At 36.0% G+C, this 23,851-nt stretch overlaps 1 protein-coding gene and 1 long non-coding RNA gene across 7 annotated transcripts in view; one reads left to right on the top strand and one right to left on the bottom strand.

Moving 5' to 3' along the window:
• The window catches only part of WIPF1 (WAS/WASL interacting protein family member 1), a 164,133-nt gene that overhangs the window by 77,619 nt on the left and 62,663 nt on the right, over positions 1 to 23,851 (bottom strand). For 2 of the 5 annotated variants that reach the window (XM_012544844.3, XM_012544847.3), the window contains exon 1: positions 15,718 to 16,042. The exons of 2 other annotated variants lie outside the window; for them this stretch is intronic. The gene's annotated coding sequence lies outside the window, so the exon portion shown is untranslated. Of the gene's footprint in view, positions 1 to 14,862; positions 15,683 to 15,717; positions 16,043 to 23,851 lie in introns of those variants that run through there. One more of the 5 variants, XM_031960433.1, reaches the window with a different exon arrangement.
• The window catches only part of LOC116422441, a 33,646-nt gene continuing 25,679 nt past the window's right edge, over positions 15,885 to 23,851 (top strand). Inside the window, exons 1-2 of one of the 2 annotated variants that reach the window (XR_004233082.1) lie at positions 15,885 to 15,957; positions 16,992 to 17,216. This is a non-coding gene — a long non-coding RNA (uncharacterized LOC116422441). Of the gene's footprint in view, positions 15,958 to 16,991; positions 17,288 to 23,851 lie in introns of those variants that run through there. The other variant, XR_004233083.1, reaches the window with a different exon arrangement.

Below are 23,851 nucleotides of genomic sequence, written 5' to 3'. Positions count from 1 at the left end.
AGGAAAAGATACTGGTAGAAAGGCTAAAAGCAAAGAAACAGTAATAATTTTTCCCTTGTATCTTTACCAGGATTGTGTTTTACAGAATAACCTGGTCATTGTTTATTTCTAGGGAGTAACAATCAATTTCTTGGGATTCTTTCCTAGAAAGAGAGGAAGATGGGATCAGTGCAGCATAGAATACAAGACCTAGGATATATGGGCATAGTTTTTGTCAATAGCTAGTCTTAGGCCATTTTCAAGTTCAGTATCTTCAAATGAGTCATTACACTTTAAACTCAGGGCTCTGAAGGTAAACCTCCAGAAAGAATACCCTTGCATACTAAGGGAATAATTAACATAAATACTGTGGGATAGAACCCTTATTTTGTGGGTTAAAAGCCTGGAAATGATATATGGGTAATATTTACTCCTATCAATTATGGACAATCATTTTTGTGGATTGCAAAAGACCATGAAATTAAATTTCGATATTCAGTCACTTTACATTTTTTATATTCTAAATTTCTTGAGTCATTAAAAAATATCCCCAAATCTACTCTATCTTCTATTTTTTCTTTTCCAATTGATGAAACAGAGGTGATATGGCATAATAGAACCAACATTAGATTTGAAGACTGGAGAAAATCTATGTTGAATGCTAGGCAAGCCATTTAACCTTCGTGAGCCTCAGTTTCCTCATCTTTAAAAAAAGGGATTATAGAAATTTGTGTTCCTTAAACTTGGCATTCTTCTCTAACGTCTGTCTGTGCCTTTGTACAGATTATTCTCCCTGCCTGGAATTTACTTCTTTCTTTCTTCTCTCTCTATCTCTATCCCTGTCTCTCTGTCTGTGTCTCCCTCTCCCTCTATCTGCCTGTTTTTCTCTCTCTCCCTCTCTGTCTCTATTTCTCTGTCTCTTCAAATTTGATTTATTCTTTATACTAACCTATTCATCTTGATTCAATCCATAGTGCTGCTCCTTTTGGAAGAAACAGACTTCTAGAAATCTTGCATTTCTTCAATAGACAGAGCACAGTAGAGCATTTAACACAGAGAGCTACTGTTTGCTCATGGCTGAAGACTGGCAATTTTTAGCAACCCCAGGCACTTGACATCCATGAAATATGTGCTTGGGCTCAGCATCAAGTGCTTCTTGTTTCTTTATTTTATTTCCTCAGTAAAGAGGTACAGAAAAAGTTTTTTTGTGAGAGACATGTTAGAATGAGGAGGCATCCCCAGCTGGAAAGAATGCACTTTCTCACTTTCACCTCTCAGAATTTTTATCTTCATTCAAGGTGAACTCAGGTGCTACCTCCAATGTGGCAAAGCCTATCCTGTCCCCTCCCAAGTTGTCAAATTTCCCCTGAAAATTTATCTGTGTATTTATATGAACTTTTTTTTGTTTGTTTCCATACAAAAGAATATAAGCTTTTTGATTTCAGGGGTATTTTTTTTGTCTCTAATGCCAGTTAGAACAGCAACTTGTTCAGAGAAGGCATTTAGTATCTATTGTATTGAATCAAATAATATCGATACAGCTTTTTTTAAGACTTCAGATTCATTGAGCATTTGTTTATTAAGGGATTGCTATGGATCTGGGTATACAGAAAAAGAAATGAAACAATGCATGCTATTCAGAAGATTATATTCTATGGGAAGGATATAGTACATCCCCCAATAAATAAAATTAAGGCAGAAAACTCCTAATAATTAGAAAAATCAGAGAAAGATTTCACAACAAAGTTACAGATAGGGTGCATCCTAAAGAATGATAAGGATTTTATATAAGAAGCAGATGGATTCAAGGCAATATACAGTAGTCTAGGTCAGAGGTATGATAAGTGCATGAGTGAAGGTGGTAACTCTGGGAGTGAAGAGATGAGAATGAAAGTGAACACGGCCGTAGAGAAAAATTGAAAACCACTTGGCAATGGGATGGAGGAATAGAGGATAAAGAATGAGGGAGAGGGAAAAATCAAGAATTAGAAACTGGGAGGATGATGAGCTTTCACTTAGACATAGGAGAATTTATAACTGAGTTGCTTTGGGATAGATTGAAGGAGGGGGAAGGAATTAAGGTTTGATTTTATTATCTCTTCAAGATATAGTGGGTACTAAATCAATATTTGATTATCATCATGCCCACTTTGGGAGATCCAAAAAAGCCCAAACACAAAATATACCTTTGAGTGGAGGGGAAAGAAACTGGGAACTATATGACTATTAACAGAATCTGGACATAGATGGGGGAAGTGAGGAAGAAGATTAAAAGAATGAGTACATTGGTCAAATACAATGGACAGGGTTCCAAAGATAAATGTGTCTCACTTTGTAGATTTGATTTAGATCAGTTCTACTTCTAGGGCCTGAGAAGGTAGGTTGGCAAAACAGCAAAAACAATCAATGATCTGGGCATTTTGTTGTATTCTGCAATACCGACAGAACTGTTAAACTGTTTAAAAAATCTGCAGGAGATGCCTTCATAAGGTTTTTCTCTAAATAGAGAATCTTTGGGGAATATTTCAGCATTTAAAGAATAGACAGCCTCATCTTTTTTCCATTAGTGAATCAACATTTGAAATATTATACTACAGGCTGTTCCTCTAAAACCGCATAGTTGGCGCTTTTTAAAAACTGGCATAACATTTTGTGGATGGGTACAATAGCATCTTAACATATTTGTGAGCAAAAACAGGTCATGGAATTGTACTGAATGTGAGTGCTAAGTGTGTTTCTGAAAAGACCCCATGGTTAAGAGAAAGTACCACTGTTGAATCAGCTCAGAAGCAAATTAACTCTGAAATCAGTGGTCACAGCTGCAAAATGCAAGTGTTTGGCACAAATACATTAGGATTAGTGTAGAGTAGATTACAATAAACCTTTCACCTCCTCTGGACAGGTGGTCTTTAAGAGAAAAAGGAACTTCTGGAATCTCAGATTCAGAAGGCCCCCTAGTCAAATAACATGATATAGGCAAAAGTAATTCAAGAAATTTTATATAAATTTCCTGTCCATTCAATTAAAGTAAAAATTCATTAAGCATCTCATCCATCCCACCCAAAGCAAAAATTACTCTCTAAAACATGCCAGCTAAGTGGTTATTTAGGTTTCCCTTCACCCAGGAATGTAAAGAACCAAAAGATGAATTCTGTATTTCCTCTGGAAAGGGCTTCCTTGTGTATAGATTCTCTCTTCAGGGACAATTTAGCAGGTGTTATGTTGCCCAGCACTTGGCAGTGAAGAAAATTCAGCTAGTGTTTACAGCTAAATAGATATCCACTAGAAAATAATTAGTGGCTTTAAGAAATAACCAAGTGACTTTCTATTCTCCACTACCTGTTCTCTCTATCTACTAGATGTGTGTGGATCAGAGGTTATTAATCTGGGGTATGTGAACTTGTTTTTCAAACATTTGGATAATTACATTTCAATATGATTGTGGAGGTAGAGGTGGTACCAAGGACTATTTCTCATAAGATAACAGAATTTAGAATGAGATTAGCCAGTCTTACTCCATCATTGTCACAGAGAAGGCAAAGCTTTAAGAGGAATTAAATTCTTAATGAAAGTTACATATACCTTTTCTTTTTCTATAAAGGGATGTAGTGAATCATTTTCAGGAGTAGATCTTCCCATCATCTGAAATTTAAGTCCTTTCTTTCTTTTTGCCTCACTTTTTTAATCCTATAAACTTAATTGTATCCACTTAAAAACATTATTCTGAGAAGGCATCCATAGGTTTTACCAAACTACCACATGACCATGACCATGAACCCATCAGTAGTATATATCAAAAGCTAGGAAACCCTATGCCAGATATTTCTTCATTCATTTATCTGATTCATATTTCATCTACTTGTTCAAATTCTTCTTTTCCTTCAAGACTAAGTTCCCTTACTATCTCTATGTGAAACATTCCCTAATGTCACTGCCTGAAAGTGATGTTTCTTCACCTCAAAATATCCTAAAGTACTTTTCTATACCCTTATCACATTTTGATATTGGATTTGGAATCAGGAGACTTGGGTTCAAATCTCAATTTTGACATTCATTTATTCTCTATGTCTTTCTTGTCATACTCAACTCCTTTTCTCTTTCATTTTCCCTTCTCTATGGTTCTCTCCCAACTAAGGCAAAGCAATCACAACACAGGACATCTTATTGGAGATAAGTAGCTTCTCCAAAAGCCCAATGCAGCATGCTGAAGCCCACAGGAAGAAAGACCTACCCTTACTCCCATCATGGCACATGACAAGGATATATCTGAAGACTATAGATAGACTACAGCATAGCACTGAATGAGAGAAAATTTAAGCATGTACATACTCAATACACACATATATATACATGTGTATATATACACACATACATACCTATATTTACACATACATACACCTAAAACATCAAATTTCCAGACTCCCAGCATTATATATTCATCACAACCTAAAAGTAAAATGCTTTAATGAGTGTGATTGATAATGAACATGTGTCTTATGGGACACAAAGTCAGGAAGAGGGGACAGAAAGGGAGGGGAAGAAAGAGAGGAGAGAAGGAAAAGGGAAGGAAGGGGAAGGAAAGATTAATTGTCAAAGGGTAAACAGGAGTTAGAACCAGAAAGGACTTTAGTTTAACCCCTTCATTGCCACAGAGAAGGCAGAGATTTAAGGGGAGTTAAATTCTTCAGAAAAGTTATATATCTCTTTCTTCTTTCTGCAAAGGGATGTAGTGAATCAATTCTGGCACTAGCTCTCCCCCTCTCCAGAAACTTAAGTTCCTTACTTTCTCTTCCTTCTTTTCTCCTCTGGAAAAAAATCTCCCTTTATAGCTAATTTTCCCGTAGATAGACCCAGGGGAGATAAGAGATGAGGTGCAGAGTATGAGAAAGCAGCTGACTGAAGAGACAAGGGAGGGTAATCCCAAAAGGTAGGGAAATTCCTGTAACCAATTCATAAGGCCAAAAAATTGCTGTTTGTTCAGGAAGACCTCAAGTTTATTCACATGCCATGGATAAAGTTGGAAAGTTCAAAACTCAAATGAGATATTAATTAAATCATATTTACAAATAATGTTCTTTCTACATTTAGTCTTTCAATAAAACATTATTTTGGACACCAGATGAAAAAGACTCCAGAAACCATTATGGACAAAATTCAGTTGCCTTCCAAGAAATTATACCTTAAATCTTTTTTGCCCTTGCCCATACAAAAAAGAACATTCAACTCAATTCCACTGTTGTGAGTCTGATGTAGAGAAAGAAGCACAAGATGGAGAGTCAGAAAATCTGGGTTTGAATCTTGTTCAGTTGCATCTGGACATTTTGTGTCAAAATATATTTAAGCATAAACTTGGACAAATTATTTACCCTCTCTGTATCTAGATGTCCTCTCCTGTAAAAATGGGGGAGTAAAAGTAATTGATTTCTAAGGTCCTATAATACTAGTACTCAGACTGTTCTTAATAGATTTTTTTTAAACAAACAAAAGCAAGAGATGAATCCAGAGAGATACAGAATAAGGAAGTTCAAAAGAGTGTCAATTTCTTGTAAGGAAGACTACAGATTTACTGCTGTTAGAACTACCAAGGAAAGGTTAATGATTTCTTATAGTCTGGCACTTGTGTTTTCTTTTTCTCTTTTTCTTTCTTTCTTTTTCTTTTTGCCCAAAGGACAGTGAATTTAGGAGAAGAGTTTACAGACAAAAACAAAACATAAAATAGACACACCAGGAGTGGCAAATATGAAATAGAGTTGAAAAAGTTTATAGTTAACAAGGAAAAAAAGGCAAATTCCCCTGGGGAACTCACAACTAAGCAGGAGAAAGGAAGCACATGAGGAGAGAGAAAGCTCTTGACTGGAAGGTTAGACTAATCAGAATTAGCTAGAGTAAGGAGAAAAACTCCATTAAAAGGAAGGCACTATGAGGGAGAGAAAGAGAGTACCTCATAATGGGTTTAATCCTGAAGAGAATTTAACAAAGATCTTCATTTTAAGCAAATCTTTTATAGGGGAAATATAGTCTCAGAAAATGGGGTTTCTCAGTTGCCAAGAAGGAAACTCTAGAGGGAGGAAACATCAGAGAATTAGATGGTCTGTCTGCACCAGGCAAACCAAGTTTAAATCCTGCCTAAAGATATGCTAATAAGTATCCCACAAGGTAGTTTGAAGATACCCAGAGGATGCAGGCTGGACAAAAAGTTCCTTTCTAGATAGTCTGGGATAGCTAAGGTCCCATCAAGATTGTCTCAAAGGTTATGGCACTTATTTCTTTTTCACAGCCATGACCAGCAATATTTGCCACCAGGGCATACCAAACAGAGCTTTGGATACATGTTCTCTTCTGCTAGAACTTTCACACACTCACAGAGATGGTGAAACAACAGGCACAAGGTGATGCTTCCCATAGGGACAGTGGGTGAGTGTGGAGACCACTGGTGCTAGAAGCAAGGACACCTAATTGGCTCTGATTGCAGCAATGCTATAAGTACCCATTCACAACACTTCCACTCTGGCAGTGGGTCCTGATTCCATCTTCTATCTCCACATATACCCAGTGTATTCAGCCCTTAGGGACTTATGACAGGCAGCTTAGAAATGGAACCAATCTACATATAACACAGCTTTGACATCACCTGCACAGTGCAATGCCACATTAAGAATGCACATGGCTGTTCCTTGTCCCTTATCATTTCTTTCTAATAGAAATACGAGGATAATGGTCATCTTAAATAGTCTAAAAATTGAGAGACCTGGGGAAAGCCCCACTTACTCTATCCTAGTTATATCTCTATATTTTCCCATTCTTCTCTCTTAGGATAAATCTGAGAAATCCTATTTTTTATTTTAATGAACTGGAATCAAAATACTTGAATTTGATTCCTGGGTGTCTTCTTGGCTATACCAATAATTAACTGTCTTATTGTGGGAAAGACACTTAACTATTCTCTTTAACCTTTAATTTCCCCATTGGTAAAAATCAGATGATTTCTGATGTCCCTCAGGGCAGCTAGTTAAATGGCATCATGGGCTTGGAGTCAGGAAGATATGAGTTCAAATTTGGCTTCACACGTTTCCTTGCTGTGTGATCCTGGCATGCCACTTGACCTGGTTTGCCTCAGTTTCCTCATCTGGAAAATGTAAAGAAGGAAATGGCAAACCACTCTCATATTTTTGCCAAGAGAATTTCAAATGGAGTCATGAAGAGTCAGACATGACTGAAATGACTGAACAATAGCTTATGTTCTTTAGTGCTAAAATTCTAAGATTCTATAGTTTTTCCTCCTCTCTGAGATTTACATAATGACCACAGCATCTGAAATCCTCTATACTAAACTTTTGCCAGACTCATATGTTCCTGGCATCACACATACACAAAACATTATATACACATATAACACACATATATCCATGTATATATAACATACATGTATCTATATAATACATATTTTTGCCTTTTGGAACAAAGCATTTTCTACTCTTTTTATCTCTTTCCCCCTAGTACCATTTCTTCATGAGACCCTAATGAACTTGACAAGTCAGCTATTTTTCATTCCTGTACCAAGATTCCTTTTCTAGTAACCTTATTTATCAAACAATTTCCCATATATATAACTTCTCCGATCTTTTTAGTTTGATGACTGTTCCATGTGTTGGTCACCATCACCAATCCATGTAATTGCTATAGGATAAGACCGAGAGTTAGTATCAAGTTGGAGAGACAGGACAAGTACAAAAATGATATATTTAACAACATAAGGAAGCATATACTAAATGCTAAACGAGTACTCTGTGCATTAAGTATTTAATAAGTCCCAGAGATGAAGCATTGACTCCTGGGTATTAACAAGCCCTGAGGGATGGTACAGAAGAAGAGGGAGCACAAAGAGTAGGCGATGGGATGAATAAATAAATGAAAGAAATAAAAAAGCATTTATTAATCTTATTATGAACCAAGCTCTTTGCTAGAAAATCTATAGGAGACATGATTACTATCCCTAAAGCTATACTTTTATTGATGAGAACAAATATGTATATATATAAAACATATATGTGTCAACTTTAAAAAATTTATAGAGAAAAGTAATAAGTACAAATTAAGTTATTTTATGAAAGTAATTCATGAATTCATGGAGACAGTTCATGAATTATGGACCTCATTCAAAAAAAATACACACTTCCTGGAGTTTTTGTAAGTTATCACTAAATAAAATATATGAGGCATGATGACATTTCTTATTAATAATCCAAATTTGATAAAAATTAATCAAATCCTTACAATTATTGTGAAATAGATATAAACATACACTGAATGAATGAAAAAGACACAGAGAAGTTTAGTGATCAGTGTCCCACAGCTGATAAATATCTGAGGCAAAATTTAAATCCAGGACTTCCTGAGTCTACCTACTTTGTCATGCTTCTAAGAAGTCACAATATAATGGCAAAGCAAAATACTTTTAGAAGAAAAGAAGGAAGGAAACTAGTATTTATTAAACACCTACTATGTTCCAAACATTATAATAATCATTTTACAAATATAATCTTCTTTGCTCCGTGGAATAACTCTGCAAAATAGGTATTACTGTTATCCCCATTTTACAGGTAAGGAAGTTGAGGCAGAGATTAAATGATTTGCCCATGGCCACAAATAGGTTACATCTGCGGTCAAATTTTAATGCAGGTCTTTCTGATTCTAGGCTCAATACTCTATGTACTTGATCCACTTTTAACAAAAAGTAAATCCAACATGTGTCTTAAACCTGTTTGCTTCAGCCTTTCTGCTCAGCAGGATGGGTAGGTATTTTTGTTTGTTTGTTTGACAACTTTCATCACAGTAGAGAAGCAGGAGGGGACAGAACGGCACATGACAGTTCCTTATCATCAATATGTAAGAAAAACAAATGCAACAATTATTAACAAAACACAAAGAAATGGTCACAATAAGAATCTGGCAACAAATTAGTGATTCCTTTTATGATTCCTTTAAATGAAAAGTTATGGGAGTCTTCCATCCTGCAGTTATCAAGAGAGAGTTCTGTAGGAATATTTAGGAACATTTAGCATTAGGAATATTCTCTTAAAAAAAATTTCAAGCCCAAAGATGTAACCTAAATTAAGAAAAAAAACTAATCCAGAAAAGCTTTCCCTAAAATGAAATGAAACCAAACCAGATCCTCCCATTCTTCCTATAGTATAGTTCCTTTGTTTTTAAACTCCCCTGTCTTATAAATCAAGGCAATATGAGAATTTGAAAAAGGATGTATATATTCTTTGAAATATATAAAAATATATGTACAAAATTAAAATCTGGGCATAGGCATAAATAGAGAGGAAATCTCATTTGAAAAAGAAGATAGCAAAAGGAATACTAGTATATGCTGAATTGGTAAGACACTCACAGAATCAGAAGTTGGAAGGCCCTCAAAGCCTTGAGTCAAAGCTAATCCTGAAGATGAATCTTTTTTACGACTTCTCCTATAAGTAGGCATCTAGTCCAAGTCTAAAAATCTCTAATAAAGAAGAATTCTGGTGAGCACCTGCTGTTACTTAACTCCCAATCATTGGACAATTCCATTGATCTTTCATGAAGACTCTTTTTGAGTTATTTCATGGAAGTCAGAAGAAGTACAAATACACACTCGAGGTCTCTCCAAAGAACTTTGAAATCAGTTGTGAAACTTTGGAGATACTTGGAAAGGACTACCCTACATGGTGTGTCCAGATCAAAGAAGGTGCAATATTCACTGAACAAAAAAGTATTTCAGTAGCTCAAAAGAAGCATAAGATGTACAAATTTAGAGACATCTGCATTCCAAAAATTTTCATGGATTATTCTCAACTTGTAGTGGAGCCTTCTGAACTCATATTGGTCTGATCAGCCATAGTCAGACATATTCTATCTTGATTCCACTGGTCCTCTTCAAGAACAAAGAACAACAATTATGTCATAGCATGTCTGAGTTCACCTTTTCCTTCAATGGGGAGAATTGTACCTCTACTATCTTATGAAGGGCTTTTGTTTGGAAAATGTCAGAAAATTAAAAAGTATAAGGTAAGCATATAATAATTCTAAATCATTCTGTGTTTTTGTAGAGCAGCGCTATGAGAAGACAGTACTATTCATCAGAGACTGTACAGATTCCTCTCAAGCATTCTGTCAATAGAATATAGAATAAATTAGATCTTCTGAAGATTTGCTAGTTCAAAAGAATGTAACCCTAGATGCATCATGATAGAAATACAAAGAGAACCCAACTTTGTTTCCTCTCTTTATACCCCAAATTCTATATTTGTCTACTTATAAATCACAGATGACTGACTTAAAAAAGTATCAGGAAAAACACAAGCAAAAAATAAAACGTCTTTTTATGGTCTTACAACTAGCTTTTGTTGAGAATACTCTTTCATCTGGGCCAGAGACCAAGGAATGGTGATCTGCTCATAGGTGGTAATTGGTGCATTAAAAATATAGACAATATTAAAAAAAAACAATCTGTTTCCCTTTCTTTATGATATAGTGTGGATAAAGATAACTCATATTTCTAAAATGTTTTAAGGATCACCATAGATCATTTAAACATATATTTTTTATGTGTAATGCTTTGTCCCCTGTATAGTGGGGAAATAACATGTTCCAAGTGTAACCAATGACTATGGCTCTTGAGTGTAACAGGGAGACACAGATAGCTAAGGGGCTTTGAAGGAAGCTACTATTTCTAAGAGGCACAGATCAAAAGGAAGGACATTTCACATATGAATTAAGTCTGTTCAGGGCAGAGAAAAGTTGTGCAAGTGCTTTCCTTTAATCAATCCTGTGACGGAGGTAACATTAATATTGTTATTTCTTAAAAATTTTAAGATGAGAAAATAGTCTAAGAAATTTATTGACTTGTACATGATCACAGTACGTTAGTGAGAGATTATCTATGGTAGAATTCACATAGGGTTCTGGTCCCATGTTCCAAGTCCCATTAGTCTATCCATATTGATAATAGGTATTAAACCTATGGTTTCTTTTATTTTTTAAATAGCTTTTTATTTTCAAAATATTTGCAAAGATAGTTTTTAAAATCCACCCTTGCAAAACTGTATTCCAAATTTTTCTCCTTCCCTTCTTCCCACCTCCTCCCCTGGACAGCAGAAATCCAATATATATTAAACATGTGCAATTCTTCTATACATATTTCTATGATTTCTTTTAAAACATGGAACACCCAGATGAAGAAACTTCTTCTATTATTGCAGGTTGTTTCTCTGTATCTTATTGTACATTGGATGGTTAAGTGAGTAGGTTATAAAGTAATTTATATTAGAAGTAGAATTTAAATCACAGTCTTCCTGGCTTCGAGGTTACCTCTCTATTCACCTGCCTCTATTCATATCCTATATTTTTATGTTTATATCTATTTTTTATAATTTTTTATTTATAATATATTTATATTTATAATAATTACATATTTATATATTTATAATTTATATTTATAATAATGACAGTTGTAATATAGTAGACATTTGTAAAGGAAGGAAACAAGCATTTATTAAATGCTTCCTATATTCAAGGCTCTATCTAAGTACTTTACAAATATCTCATTTTATCCTCACATCCACCCTGGGTGTGGGTAGGGGAAGGCAAGCATTATTATCCCCACTTTACAAGTGAGGAAAACAAGACATAGAAATTAAGTGACTTATATAGCTAGTGAGTATCTGAGGATGGATTTGCACTCAGATCTTTCCCTCTCCAAGCCTAGTAATCAATCCACTGTATCTCCTAGATACCTCTATATACAAGAGTTTATTCATTGAAACTGCTCAAAGAGTGCTCTCATGACTTGTGGTCTTTCATCTGAAAGATGACCAACTTTATTGCGTTATAAAGGCTACACCCAGAACTGTATATTTTTCATTTTTCTCCCTTAGCCTGAAATGCTTTGCATTTACTTCCCTAAAATACACAATGGCTCAAAATGTCAGTGGTTGTTGACTCTAATTTTAATAAGGAATTGAGAAAGAAGAGCTAGCAAACTAAATATGCCTGTAGGTCTAGGTGAATTAGGGATAGCCCAGTTAAGCCTCTGTTGATCTTCTTAAGGAATTCAGTAAGCTGAGAATTCCACTTTTAAGTTCCATTGCTTACATTAATCCCCTTGTGAAAAAGAATGAAAAAAAAAACAACAACACAAAAACTACTCCAGTGAATTTCACCAACCTCTAGGCTAAAGTTTTGATTCTGTGGCATGATAGAAACACAAAGAGAACCCAACTCTCTCTCCTCTCCTCACTACTCCAAATTCTACATTTGTCTATTTATAAATTGTAAATGACTAACTTAAAAAAAATCCTTATTTTTATAATTATATCTATATTATTTATACACATACATTGTTATTTTTACAACAACATTAATAACAATATGCATTTATATAGCAGTTTAAAGTTAGAAACCCCTTTGGAACTATTATCACACTTGATCCATATATCACCCTTGGGAGGTAAGTGCTATTATTATTTCCATTTTACAGAGGAGGGATTGAAGACAGACACAGGTTAAGTGATTTACCGAGGATTCCACAGCTAGTCTGAGTTTGAATCTGAGCTCATGTCTTCCTGTGCTCTCCCCTTTTTACTCTAGTCTTGCTTTTCTAGTTCTGCTCCAAGTCTTCCCAGCTGAAATGATTTTTGCAAATATCCTACCTGAAATTACGTTTCCAACTTACTCTTTTTTCTCTTTTCCAGGGTTCCCATGTTTCTCCTAGTCTAGGGCATCTCACTTACTCCTCATATGATCTACTATTTTCACTTTGGACCATTATTCTATGTCATTTCCTCTTCTTTTAGAAGTCTTTCTGGCCCTTGGTCTTTTGGGTTACTATCATCCATTGGAAGAGGTCTCAATGACAGATACTTCTTAAAGTTTCTAATGCACAAACACAGAAAGTGATAGAGAAGAGACCAATAAAGGAGAGTGGATTTCCAGAGAGCCCTAAGAGCTCATCCACTCCTTCATCAGAACCTCACCAGCACAGTTCCAGTCCCAGACTGACCTCACCCAACAGAACTACACTGTTGATAATTTCATCTTAATAGTCTAGGTGGCCCATCCTCAAAGAGGCATAGGGCAATTGAAAAAGATATTAATGAATGAAGGGACTTTCTGTCCAGAGACATGAAAGAGGGGAGGAAAAAAAGGATGAATAAATTGTAATCTGGTAATTGAGTCTCTAGATCTTTTTTTAATCAGCCTTCGTATTTTTGTAGAAATGATTTCCCATATCTGGACTGGAATATGCTTCCTTTTCATCTTTACATCATAAAATCCAGAGCTTCCTTCAGAGCCCAGGTCAGGTACCACCTCCCATTGAAGCAGCTTTTTCCTGATTTCCCACAATTATTATCAATTCCTTCTTCTTTGAAATTACTTTAATTACTTTGCATTATCTTGAATATATTTTGTATCCTCTCTAGTAGAATACGAATGCTTTGATGACAAAGATTTCAGTTTTTGGTCCTTCTATTCTCAGTACCTGCCTGGAATATAGCAAATATTAATAACTATTGAACAAATGAATGAATGGGAACAGGAAGAGGAGAAAAAAGGAGGAAGGCATGAAGGCCAAAGAAAATGGAAATGATATTTAAAAAGATATATTTTTAAAACTATTCAGTCACCCACCTGGAAAATATTGTAAGACAAAAAAGGCTGTCCCTGCCCTAGGCTGCTAAAACTAATAGACCACAAATGTTACAGAGTAACAAAGCTCTGCAAAAAAAAAAAAAAAAAAAAAAAAAAAAAAAAAAAAAAAAAAAAAAAAAAGAAAGAAAGAAAGAAAAAAAGAAAGAAAGAAGAAAATTCTATTTTGAGGGAAGTCAAACCACAGATCAAGACTACATGTAGACACCCAGGGGCTAAAGTGCAGCTATCATGCAGCAAGAGGCAGTCCCACTGCAATTCACTGGCTTGTTTCTCCTCTAGCTATCTGTATAAAGGGCACCATCCACCAATGAAGAGTTTATTCAATGCATCCCCATGGATCAAACTATGGAGTTCTTTTGACAGAACTAGCACAAGATTTCTGCATAAGTAATTCTTGGATTGAATACTTCTACTAATAAGAATCCTCCTTTATTCCTTTAGGTTGCTTTCTCCATTATCTTGCAAAATAAAATAGTAAAAAGTATGACAACCTAAGAACTGTTATTAGTTAACATGAAACAATGATCTTATTTTACATCATTGGAATAAAAATAACATGAGTCCAGTTTCATTTCTAGTATTCCCTCCCATCCTCAAATTCTTTTCTTTTGTTTGTGTTCCTTTTTTCTTTTCTCTTTCTTTCTTCCCTCCTTTTCCCTCCCTCCCTTTTTCTCTTTCTTTCTTTTTCTTTCTCTCCTTCCTTCCTTCCCTTTTCCCCCTCTTTCTTTCTTTCCTTCTTTCCATCTGCCATTTTTCTTTCTTTCTTTCTTTCTTTTTCTTCCTTCCTTCCTTCTTTCTCTCTCTCTCTCTTCTTTCTGTCCCCACCTCTTTTTCTCCTTTTATTCTTCCTTCCCAGCTGTACAAAAGAATCACAGAATACTCAGAGTTAAAAGGGAATTAGACTGAAATTGCCCTTGTTCTTTTCCCCTTTCCCCCAACTTTGGTCATAGCCACTCCCAAAGCATCCCAGTTAAGTGAGTTATCTTTCTTGTCTTCAAAAACCTTCTGAAAGGCCACCCAGCCTCCCTTCCTCTCTATAGTGTTCGTCAGAAATTTCTTCTATCTAACCTAGATTCCTCCTCACGTTGCAATTTAAGCCAGTTTCCTCCTGCTCCTTCTCAAAAGGGACCATACTCAACAGTGTAAAAGACCTTTGTATACTGAAAGATAATGATTAAATTGTCCCCTCACCCATCACTTCTCCAGGCTGAAAAGTCTCGAGTCCTTTCAACTTTTCTCAAGTTGGATTTGCCTTCGCTTAATCAGTCCCGTGGCTCTCCTCTGAATGTTCTCCAAGTCCCTCTTTAAATTGTGGAGTCCAAGACTCCCCAAAGTACTAGAGTACTTTTATGAGTCTGATCTCATAGTTTTGACATGCTCTGCTTATTATCATCTGTCAGTTGGCACATTATTATGTTTTCTTCTTAGACTAACTTGCTGCATTACTTAAGCCAGTACTTCCTCATCTTGTTTTTGTTCTATACTCTCCCCCTCTTTTGTCTACCCCTCTTTTATCTCCTCTTTTCCCATCCAGAAACTGTAAAAGAGAAAGAAAGGAGGAAAGCATACTTTAGAATCTTCTAATGGTGATAGGTAAACATTTTTAAGATTAAATATTAGCCTGCAAAAAGCTTTTAATACTGAATGAAATTGCCTTCACCACATCCATTAGCATCATCTAAATTCTAAATGTCCCCTCAAAAGAGAAGATGCTTTGTCAAGTTTTGCTGGTTATAACAAGGCAGAAAGAGTGTCACATGCAGAAAAGGGGTGCCTTGAAATGTTACTGAACATTTTCAAGTTTTATGTCTGTCTCAAAGAGCTTAGAAGTTCTAAATAGGGAAGCAAGAGATTCTGAGAATTTCATTTTCACAGTAATGAGCCATGTTTGTTCCTCTAACAACTTGTGACTACCAGCTTCATCCAGATCCAGACTAAATCTCACACTTAAGCAGCAATAAAAAGAAGGATAAGAAGAGAGAGGCATTTTAGACAATAGAAACAGCAAAAGGGTTTGGGTTTTTTTGTTTAATGAAAAACACTGACCTGTATTTCTTTAAATCCGTTGACTAGCCCCACGTTCTAAGGTTCCCCTCCTTTCTTGTAGTCTGTTTCCTGTATATGCTACATGTGACTACACTTCCTCACTGCACCTTGCTCAGCTTGCTACTCAAACTGGCCAGAGGCATGTGATAAAATCTCTCTGCTTGTTTCACTCAAGACTTTTCCAGCTGTCTTTAAAGCAGTGACTTATACTCGCTTCTCCCTCTCTACAAATCACCTCAGGTAATAATTTTCCTGGTGTTCTTGGAATATAGTACCAGAGATGAGCCAGGGACATGGGCTGTGTCACCCATGCAAGCCACTCCTTTTCCTGGGAGGAGGGGAGAAGGGAACAAGAGAGAAGACAGGAAGAGGAAGGGGGGTAAAGTCTCAAAGGGCCCCCAGGAAAGCTCCGCCTAATTAGGACAGTTTGGACTATTGACAAATGCCGGAGGCAGTCCCAAATACCTCAGGAAAGCTTAGAGACCCTAAGGTGCACTTGGTGCCCGAGCATTGCTGAGGGAGTAATGACTGAGGGAGTCTTGACCTATCTCTGGCCACTGGAAAGGATGAAACGGGGGAAAGTGAGACAGGTGACTTTACACAGCCCTGCCTCATTTCAGTCCAATTCATGTGAATGTCATGGCACCCCCTCCCTGATGTCATGGTCCTCTTCAAGAATGAAGGATAAATCAACATCAACAACGACTCCAATGTAGGCAGAGGACATCTCCAGTGGCCATGATTTGAAGTGTCTCTGGGCCCCAGACCCTTAGCTGTTATCCCCTAAACTCTGGAAGTCACTTCCACCACAAGCCTTCTACTCAACAGCACTATTGTCCCCTCAATCTGTTCTCTTTTTGACCCTCCTGAGAAGGAATATCCTTCTGTCTTGTGGTGGTATATGCGACATTAGTAATGACAATTATACTACTAATAAAATAATGGTAACTTGTATTTTTATAGCACCTTAAAGTTACTTTTCTTACAATCCAGTGGGATGGAAATATACCGATATAAATTAGTTATTCAGGTGGATCTGTGAACTTTCTGATGATTCAGCTTTTCTTTCCAGTAATGCAGACTGCAATCCATCCTTACCTAGCTATCCTGCCTAAGTCTTGTTGAGTCTTGATGTAAGTTAACCAGAAGGGGCCACTCTGCTGACACTGTGTGATACCTCTGAAGCACATAGGCTAGCTAGTAGTTATCTCTTGTTCTCACCACATAACTAGCTTTTTCTGACAATACATTGATGACATCCTTCTCTTTTGCAGTTTTCTCTTTTGTTATCCTCTGCACTGCTCCTTCCCATCCTGCAAGCCGTGCTTAAGTATGACTGTTACCATTTTATCCCTTCTGCAAGAATCAGGAAGAGCACAGATGAGGGTCCAGGCTCAGGCAGCGGATGCTCACCTGTAGCCAGCGAGTGATGGAGTGGATTCAAAGCCAGGTATTCAGACTCTGAGCCCAGTGTCCTTTCCAAGTGGCACCTCACAAAGGTAAATGAGACAGTGTATGTAAAGTGCTTTGCCAACCTAACTTGTTATGTAAAAGTGAATTATTATTGGCACTGCAGGCATCAAAAAGGAGGAAGGGGCAATGCTGAACCAAGAGTAAGATGAGCACCCAAGGGACTAGAAAGAGAGATCCAAAGATGTTAGAGCTGGTCCTTAAAGAGCCTTGCCCAACTCTTCTTATTCTACAGAAGAAGAAACTGAGTGTTAGAGAGATGAAGTATTGTAGAGGTGAAGTAACAAGGTCCCATAGATGATAAGTAGTCAAGCTGGTCTCTTGCTTCCCAGTCTAGTGCTCTTTCTATCCTTTTATCCTTAAAATAGAATGATTCCTTAGCTTGGCTGTGCTACACACATATGTATATGTATACATATATACTTAAGCACACACATATATATATATGTGTGTGCATATATATATTATGTAAGTAAATAAACATATAATTATATATCACAAATGTCCCCCAAATCCAAGTTTCCTTTTAAGCTTTTTTTGTAACAGAAAACTAAGACTTTTGGGTCACTCAATAGGCTACTGAATTCTACAATATGATGACTTACAGTTACCTGTGTATTTTGTTACAAAAGGCCATGCCAAGTGAATATTTTCCAAATTGTTCAGCAGGATTGGTTGGTGGGCATGCCCTCAATATGTCACAATGAAATTTACTTCAAGAGCTATGATATAATATGTAGTGTGAATGACTATTTTGATCCCATTTCTTCTGTCCCCTCTGCCATACTGTTTCTCTAGCAAAACTCTGAGCTCCAACTACATAGGAATTGCAGAAAGCTGAAGGGATTTTGGGAATAAGAAGCTAGCCCATGCTCCTGACTCTTTGCTCCAACTTTTTTGATTTCTTATGGGAGTTCAAAATTGAACCTTTTAAGAATGGGATGCTGGCCCTCATAATATGTGTATTTTTTCAAGTTAAATTAATATCTTTTAAAAGAATGCTAAAAGTATTTCCCTGTACCCTCCTCAATGAATCATTCTTTGTAACAAAAAATCAAGCAAAATTCAACTGACATTATGCATCTGTAATGGTCTACCTCTCAAGCATGGAGAAGGAAAAAAATGTTTCTACAATGTATTTTTTTTTCTAAAAGGCAAGCATAGCATAACTGTTCCAAGGCCTGAAAATACTAAAAGTTCCCGTATGACTATTTCCATAGGAAAATGTGATCTAAGAAATGTGTCCAGAGAGACTGAGAACTGGATTAAGTGTCAATCCCCTTGAATTCTAGTGAAATGATTGTGTTACAGGCTTTGGACACACCCACATAGAACTGGTTTTTACAAACTGAGAAATGATGGTTGATTTTCTGATTTAATTTAGCTATCAGTTCTAGTCAATTTAGTTAATATGATCAAATCAGTTTTGTCCTCATTTTCTCTAATTTTAAAAGTAAATTACCAATAATTACTGTCATCCCATGGTCAACAATAGCAAAGAACTTGTTTGGCAAACTAAAAATGTGAATCATATAAAAACATAACAGTTTTCAGAAAGTGATCTTTCCCTCTTCTAATATTCTGTAAGACTTTGTCTGCAACATTTTTTTTAATGGCTTTATTTGATGTGGAACATTTCAAAATAATCTACATTTGAAAACGCCCCCTACTGACACAGATCAGCAACTCATCTGTAATTTATAATCAAGAGTATGAATCAATTGGTCTAGAATTAGCTCATAAGTCCATATGAGGAGTCATAACTGAATGTGGGAGTTGTGAAGTTATGAATTATTATTAATAAATGATTTATTTGTATACCTATATGCCCAGAGTCATGTAAAATTTCTCAGGTTTAAGGATCACACAGGGAGAAAAGTTTAGGAAGCTCTGGTTTAGATGATCTCTACAATCCCTCCCTGCTTTAGATCTATGATGTTTTATTTGAGGTTTCCGAGGCTCCCCATCACACATTTTTTGATGAGGATTTTTAGTCCTCATCAGTGGCAGAACTTGACCCAAAACTTTAAGGACAGTTTCCCCATCCTCTACATCTTTACATAGAATATTTGTTTATTCTTATTTTGCATTATAGTTATTTGTATATTTGTGGTATGGTGTTTCAGAAAAAAACATTAGGCTTGAGGAACAAGACCTGAGTTTTGGATTCTGTTATGTCTATCAGCTAGCTATGAGACTATGGCAAGTCATGGAAATTCTCTGGTTCAGTTCCAGTGTTTGTCATTTATAAAATGCAGATGATGATGGGAATACTGCAATAATTTTACCTTATAAAATTCTATAAGCAAAGCATCTGAATGTGAGCCATGATTGTCATTATAAGATTTCCTTGCTTACATGAAAACCCTTCTTTTATTCCTTACTGGGACCTGGAGGTGAGCCTTGGTCCATAACAAGGGAATATTCGCCCACTCCACTGGACCACATCAAGCCAAAAAAAAGACTTTGATTATATATGAGCCTGCTAGTGTTTTGTTGTCTGAGGACCATTCTAGCTTTCTCAGAGGATTGTGGGATCACACATTTAGGGCTAGAAGGGACCTCTGGACTCACTCATTTACACATGGGGAAACAAATCACTGAGAAAGTTTAAATGCTTGCTCTAAGTCACATAAGAAGAAAGAGGCTAATTTGAACTTAGGCTTTCTGATCTCAAATTTAGTGTTCTTTCTATCATTCAGTAGTAACCATAAAAAGATTGACTACTAGGTGATTAACTCTTTTTGGCCAGAGGAACCCTTGAAGGTCATTTTCTAATGTGGAGGATTTTCAGTCTTCATTGGCAGAGGGAATATTGATATCAATATCAATATTAATGATAATACAGATCTCCTGAAATAATTAAGCCATATTAAAATGTTATTCTCTTCACTAAAATGAAATCTCATAGGGAGGCATTTATTCTGCTTTATTTGCCTTTGTATTTCCTACCATGAGAAATAAAATCCAGTCCAATCCAATAAATATCTATTTTTTAAAAATTAAGATTTTTGAGTTCCAAATTTTTTTCTCTTTCCCTCCCTAGCCACCTCCCTTCATATACCAGCAAGCAATCTGATATAGATTATATACATATATTCATTTTTAAACATATTTCCATATGAGTCATATTGGGAAAGAAAAATCAGAACAAAAGGAAAAATGAGAAAGAAAAAACAAAAGAAAAAAATAGTGAAAATAGTAAACTTCACTACAATGTTCAGTCTCCATAGTTATTTCTCTGAAGATAGATGCCATTTTCTATCCAAAGTTTTCAATAAATATCTATTAAGCATTTACTATGTCATGGGAGGTAGGATAGGTTTTGAAGATATAAAGAAAGAACAAAAAGAGTCCTGCCCTATTACATTTAATTGTGTGAACACAACATATAAAATGTGTATGTGTATGTATGTATATATATGTGTGTTTGTGTATACTTGTTAATTTGAAGTGAGAAGGAACTCCCCAGACTGAAGGGAAAAGTCTTTCTGAAGAAGATAGAATATGGATCAAATCAGAGATTTCAAGAGATGAATGTGTACTTTAGGGATGGAGTACAAAAGCACATAGATGTGTTAAACATAAAGGTGCTTAACAAATATTTGTTCTGTATAAATAAGTAATGAAGACACTACATGAAAATGTTTAAAATAAAGAATTACATTATGGATTAACCTACCTCAGCACATTTTTCCACTAAGCAATTACAACATCTGTTACATTTAAGCTATGCCTTGTATGGAATTTTTATAGGCTTTAAGAAAATGCCTTGTAATTTTCCCTCAAAGTCCATTTAGTCATTTGGTCTTGAAAAGATAGTAAAAAGAAAAACTTTTGGCCTGAGAAAATTTTTATTTCCCTACAAAACTCACCCATGTGTACCAGAGGCAACAGTCATACATTTAAATATCTTTTGCTCCTTAAAAACTCCACTAGTATGAATTATATTGATTTTTTTGTTTTTACATCACCTTGTCTTCTCTAGTCAGAGAAATGTCTTTTGTAATGAAGGAAAAAAGAGAAGAAAAAAAGCTTATTTCATTGTTTAAATATTTCATTCTTTAAACACTAAGAAACCACAACTTTTCCCTACAATCAGACCTGCTCAAACTTTACTCCAATCTAACAATTTCCAACTGATCTTAAAAACTGATCATTGAAGGGAGAAATAAGGTTTTTTTTTCCAAAGTTATTTTAAATTCACTACTTGAATTTCTTGCTTACATGATCTTTCTTCTTTTCTTCAAGACCCTGGGATTTGGCAGTAATATAATAGGGAAACTTCAGGTTAACCCTGCTGCCTCTTTTCTTCAAGACCCTGGGATTTGGCAGTAATATGATAGGGAAACTTCAGGTTAACCCTGATGCAAAGCTGATGTTTTTATCTTCTTGGTATGAAGTAAAACATCATTTGCTGGTTAGTAAAAATATTTATTAGAAACAAAACATCATATGGTACTTGTCTAAGAGAAATAATCAACTAGAGGAGAACATGGCAAACATGGGTCCATCCGGTCCTCTGTGATCAGTCTCCTCAATCCTTCTGACTTTCATACATTTTTGATGACATATATCTATAGAGATATCTATAGAGATTGTTTAGAGAATCACAGTGAACTGATCTATCACATCCTAGCACCCACATTTCACACATAGGCCAAATATATACTAATGACACCTATTAGTCAGAGCTTGGCTGCTATAAACAATGCATTCCTCTAACACCTTCAGGGGAAATCCAATGCAATATTTATCACGTTCTCTTTATCTGTAACATAAAGACATTTAGCTCAAGATGTCCTCTAAAGTTTGTCAGCTCTCTGTCTAAGAACCTCTTTGGAAGAGGGAATGTCTTGAAAAAGGGAAGCTTACACTTATTGTCTGGACACGCAAGTGAATATTTTATTGTTTTATGTTCTTCTGCTTCTCTCTTGTTTCTGGGAACATATGATCTGGCTCCCCACAAAGATTATAAGGTCTTTGAAGGCAGGCTTTTCTATTTCTCTTGTATCCCCTTGAGTGACTAACACAGTGTATTTCTTACTGGAAAAGTTAAAGATAGGTAGGCAGAAGCACAATATATAATTAGTCCTTAGAAGAAATTAGAACTAACCTCTTTTTGCTTAAAAACAGTGTAATAGATAAACCTATCTTAGCAAAGGAACCATGGCTCTACAGGAGAGGACATCTTGCTAACTGGTGAAGTTCTTGTGATCAAGAATGACCAGTTCATTAATTTGATCAACACAACATAGCTATCTACAATAACCATCAAACAATTTCTTTTCTTCTGGACTCAGAAAGAACTAAAGTTGGAAACTTTGTGGAAGAGACACGTTGTCCATCTCCATTCACTTATTCCCTTGGGAATTGGTAGGGAGTGGAGGAGGTGGAGGAAGAGAGAAACAATAATAGTGGATTTTTTTAGTTGGCTGTGGTGGATTTTTAGTTGACTGAGCAAAAAGGAAAACTGATATCTCATGACCAGAGCAAGCTCTGAAAGCCCCAGGGAATGCTCCCAGAGTTCCATGACCCCAGCAATTTAGATATACTGGAGATTGAATGTAATTCTCACTTTGTAGAAGGAGTGGAATAGTAGGATATTTTCACACTCACTATATTTACATTTGAGTATATCTTTCTCCACGCCCCTGGGCCACTAAGAATCACTATGTATCCCAATGATTCATTGATTTAGAACTAGATGGAAGTTAAGAAGCCACTTAGTTCAACCCTCTCATTTTATAGATAAAAGAACTGGGACCTAGACAGATTAAGTGACTATCCAAGCTCATACAAGTCAGTAACATAATAAAGATTTGAACCTGGATCTTTCAACTCTAGTGGCAGCAAGTCTAATCAAAGCATTTAAAAAATTCCTGTTGTGCGTTAGGCACTGTGCTAAGCAATGGAGACTGGGGTGTATATGTGTGAGAAATAAAATAAAAAATAAAACAAAAACAACCCCCTCTCTGCTGTCTAAAAGCTCACAATCAGATGCGGGGAAAGAACATGTAAGTAACTATGTACAAACAATATTGTTACAGAAAAACTTGGAAGTAATCTCAGAGGGATGGCACTAGTTATACAGGAGGCAGGGAAAAACTTCTTAAAGGTGATTTTAGCTGGAACTTGAAAGAAACCATGGAAGCTCAGAGACAGAAAAGTGGAAGAAGAAAGATCTAAGCATAGATAGACAGCCAGTGAAAATGCCCAGAGTTAGGCAAGGAAAATCAGAAAAAAAGATGTGAAGAACTGTAAGAAGACTGGTGTCAGAGAGTCCTGGAAAATTAAGAAGGTACCAGGCTATAAAGGGCTTTAAAAGCCAAATCCTGGAAGTAGAGAGAGCTACCTTGGATTTGATTGAATAGGAGGGTGATGTGGTCAGACTTGGATTTTAGGAAGATTATTTTGGCAGCTAAAGTGGAGGATGGACTGAAATGAGGAGAGCCTGGGAATCCACTTACCCCATGGTGTTAGGAGAGAATGGGGCAATGGAAGATATGGAAAGCTTTCCTTTTTATACTGAAGTTTATTTCTTGAGTAAAAGCCTAGAATTAGTTAACTGCTCAATGAGATGAGCCAAAGAATATGAACATGCTATCCCCAAAAAATTCTACATAAAGAATTTGGATTGAAAATAATGTTGCTGACCTGTTGC

Source organism: Sarcophilus harrisii, chromosome 3, assembly GCF_902635505.1.
Source record: "Sarcophilus harrisii chromosome 3, mSarHar1.11, whole genome shotgun sequence".
Lineage (NCBI taxonomy): Eukaryota > Metazoa > Chordata > Mammalia > Dasyuromorphia > Dasyuridae > Sarcophilus > Sarcophilus harrisii.
The sequence above is the reverse complement of the archived record's forward strand: the minus strand, read 5'-3'. Positions and strand labels throughout refer to the sequence as shown.